Source organism: Asparagus officinalis, chromosome 5 (genome assembly GCF_001876935.1).
Source record: "Asparagus officinalis chromosome 5, Aspof.V1, whole genome shotgun sequence".
NCBI lineage: Eukaryota > Viridiplantae > Streptophyta > Magnoliopsida > Asparagales > Asparagaceae > Asparagus > Asparagus officinalis.
This window is the reverse complement of record NC_033798.1, coordinates 20,176,547-20,180,665: the sequence shown is the minus strand read 5'-3', so window position 1 is coordinate 20,180,665 and position 4,119 is coordinate 20,176,547.

Genomic DNA, 4,119 nt, shown 5'->3' with positions numbered 1-4,119 from the left:
TGTTGGAGGATTTCATTCTCATTTGGCTTATTTTACCGTCATGATACTGGCGTCAACTAAGGCTTGAGTGTTATTTTTTAGAGTAATACAAGCCTTGGTAGGGTGATGAACCCTCCTGTAATATGCACAATACTTCGGATCCGAAATCTTGTTTGCTTCCTCTTGATTTGTAATCGGTGGTAGCTTGATTTTGTTATTGGTGAGGATGTACTTGAAGATGGCTGGAACTTTATCATCTTCGAAAGAATACTCCTCCTAGAACTTTGGATTAAGAGTCCCTTGTTGCCTCCAAGGTTGCTATTGATGAATGTGGACAGTAGTTGCATGTGCTTTAGCTTTCGGTTGGCCTCTTTCGGCTTTCTTCCTTTTGAGAAAGCGTTGGGCCTGTTCATCGTGCAATTTTAAATCTTTTCAAGTTTTGGATGGTACGACCCCCAAGGCTTCCAGGACATCAATGGACAGATTATTATGGCATGTCTGCAAGATGAACTCCTCTATGACAGGATCGTTGCAATTCATTGCCTTGTTATGGAAGCATTTGACAAAACTTTCAACTGACTCACGGTCCTTCTACTTCACATCCAGAAGAGCTCTAATCGACACTTCGGTGTCATCATTGAATAAATTGTTGAGGAACGAGCTTAGAGACAATCAGGGAATGCATAAATTCCAAATCATTCAACTCCTTTGTGTATTGTTAATGGTAGATGTACCTGGATTCATCGAACCGGGTCCTACATCGACGGTCTCCCTAATGTCACCAGCTTCTGCAGGCCTTTCTACCGGGTGCGGTGAGTCGGGCTCACCAGAAGATATAGAATCGTGAAAAACAAGATTAGGACTCATCTCTCTCTCCCCACGCTCTCCTATATAGAAATGGAAAAGCGTGAGTCAAAGTTCTGAATGAGGAACGAGCTTTCCATGTCATCCTAGCAGTTGATGCTCCCCAGCTTGAGACATCAATACCAATTGAAGGCCGTCCCGTGAAGGGTGCTCATGAATGACCGAATCATTAGGGGTTCATTCCCAGAGATTACTGCTAGACGGAACTTAAAATAAATTAGGTGTTGAGTGGGTAAACCTTTCCCGTCAAACAACGTGAAGTTAATTAGATTGAACTTCACCGGGTATGAGATTGAATCCTACTCTCTTGGATATGGACATGGAATACTGATCCTCTTCACTTCTTAAGCCGATAGCAAGGCATTAACCTTATCTTCCAACTCCTGCATCATCTTGTTATCCTCGCCCGCATCTTTCTTCAGAAGATGTCGAGAAAGATCAACTGAATCACCCCCAGTGATATTGAGGGGTGCAAATTAATCACCCCTAGAATTACTGAGGGATGCGATTGGGCCACCTCCGGTATTTTTGAGGAGCGCGTTAACCATGATGACTTCGTCCACTTCTAGATCGCTGTCAACTGTGATGTTCTGAGTGCGGTGACTGGATTCATCTCACTGACTGGACTCAGGTGGTGGTTGAAGTCGTTGAGCCTGTAACTCTCTCATTTGCTACATGGTCAACTCCATTTCCATTTTCATTTTAGCTCTGAGTTCCTCTCACTATCGAGCTAAAGCCTCTTGAAAAGCATTTGAGCCACTAGGTCAAGAGTGATTGTGAACGACTCCCTTGCTTCCCCCATGCTGGACATTGTATTGTTGGAGGCAATTTTGGAGCAAGTATCCAACAGTTCATCTTCCGAAGATAGTCCTTCGTGCATCCTCGGGTAATCCCTATGTCTGATGGCTTTTAGCTGGAGCTGAGACTTTCGTTGGGCTATTCCTGAATTGACTTTTCTTCCGGGAGAAAAGTCGGGATTAGAGCCGTTTGAAGCAATCACAAACTTTCCTTTGTCAACCATGTTGATGGTGACTTTAGGAAATTTATCATCCTAGGCGGCAGATTTTCTCTTGTGGAAACGTCTTGGCTTGAGCTTCAACGCTTCGGTGGCAAGTTTTTCGAACATCGAGACTCTTTGTAAAATGGTCCTAGAGCAGTTACATTTTGATAATACTACCCTAATAGATCTCTCGTATAGACAGTGAGAGCTAGTTTCTCGGACATCCTCCTTTTGAGATTTGTTCACACCCACAGCCTGATGGTGCAGACAGTGAGAGCTAGTTTCTCGGACATCCTCCTTTTGAGATTTGTTCACACCCACAGCCTGATGGTGCAGCTCATTAGTGTAATTCATCACTTGTTGGTGTAATGCCCCAAGTATAACGTTGTCTTTTGACTGACACGTCTTCTTTCGAGGATGAAGAATCTTGTTGATATTCTCAGGACGATTTGTTGTTGCATTTAAACGATCCAAGGTTGCATCAGGAGTCATACATTTAAGACAACCCCCTTGCAAGCGTGGAACCTTAACGGGCTCCTGGGTTTCAATACGAACCCCCAGGCGATCGATGCCAGGAGTCCTCTTATGCATGGCGCACGAACATGTACAATGAGGTGTCCTGGTTTGTTTGGAGGTGGGTAGACACCTTTGAGTGGCCTTCGGCTTGACGGGTGTGTTTGTACGACCCCAGCCTGAGGAACTATTTGGGTTTTGTTCACCGGAGCTTTGCCTCGATCTTTGTGTGAAGGACCAAGATGGTTTACTATCATAACCTTGAATTTCGACAGTTCAACGTTGCCATGAGACTTCTGCGGAAGTATGGGAACAATTGGAACAGGAACGAGGCTTAACAAAAGTGGAGAAATGGTTATAGGAGGTGAATTAGGCGCGGGACACCTTGAGGTGACTTGGACTTGGCGCGAGTCACCCTGAAGTGGCTCGGGACTTCTAATCTTTTCGGCCGCTATCGGAGTTATTTTTTATGCCGTTTTGGACTTTGGCCTCTAGATTTAGCATGGTCTCAGTGGTTTTTTGCCACCTCTTCCTTCTTCATCCCTTGTGCCTTTTGCAAAAGGGTACGAGCATGTGCGGCACGTGCACGGCTCCTTTGGATATGCTCCTTCTGGGTTGAACGATTCCTTTTGACAAGGATCCATTCTTCCGTCGATTGCTTAGAGGATTTGTCAGCCACATGTTGTTGAAGTGATTCAGTTACTTGATGCCTCCTAGACTCCAAGTTTGCATAATATCGAACCTCATCGACTTGTACCAATGCCTTGGTGATTTGACGAGCTTAGCGTTGGCGTCGCCTCTGATGAGCTCTCTTCATCAGAGTTGGTGTACTTTGATTATAGAGGAGTCACTTGTAGCCTTCATCAGTGTGTACGCCTCCTTCAAAGACAATATCTTTCCATATTTGTAGGGAGAGGAGGATTTTGATGAAGATGAGGAGAAATATTCCTAGAACTTGGCTTCGTCGAACTCGTACTCGACCGCTAAATCAACCGAGATCTTGATCTTCAGTTTTGACAAAACAGTCTCGGCAATAAGACTGTTGGCTCCTAATATGGTTGTCAGCATGTTTGTGTCAAAAGTTGTTTTCTTTGTTGAATCCATTACATGTTTATCGATTATAATGAATTCAAAAGAGTTAGTCTTTTTATAAGACTACTCGCTTGTATAAATAAAACAAAAAATTACAACTCTCTTCAAACACTCACAGAGTACGTTTATCACCTACTGCTTACGTGGGACCTTTGCCTGTGTTGGGGACCCGTTAGTCTATGGACCGTGGCGAATTAGATCTGGTTGACAGAACAAAAATTCAATGCTCTTACTTCACAAAGGAAGTATTCGTAGAAGTAAATAATCTTGACCAAGCGAGATTGTAGGCATCAAAAATCACCTATAGGTCCCCACACGTGGCTCGAGATAGAGAGAAGATGATGAACGTCGCTATTCGAGTCACAAAAGCTAAATCGATGTCGACAAACGCATGAAGTGAGTCGACGGACCATGCAACGAACTGATCGGGAGCTCCACGTCACTTACGAAAGACGAAATGCCTCCATGTCCCATCCACTCCACATATGATACAATCATGGTAGTTTGTAGATCTCCTCGTCGGTTTTCCGACTTATCCTGGATCGTGCGATTTCGAGTTCGGATGATGAAAATACAGTGAAAACGGACGGAATACACGAAACCGAGCCACGAGCCAAACCAAGACACCCATGAGCAAGACAAGACACTCACTAGTGTCTCGGCTTGGGCCG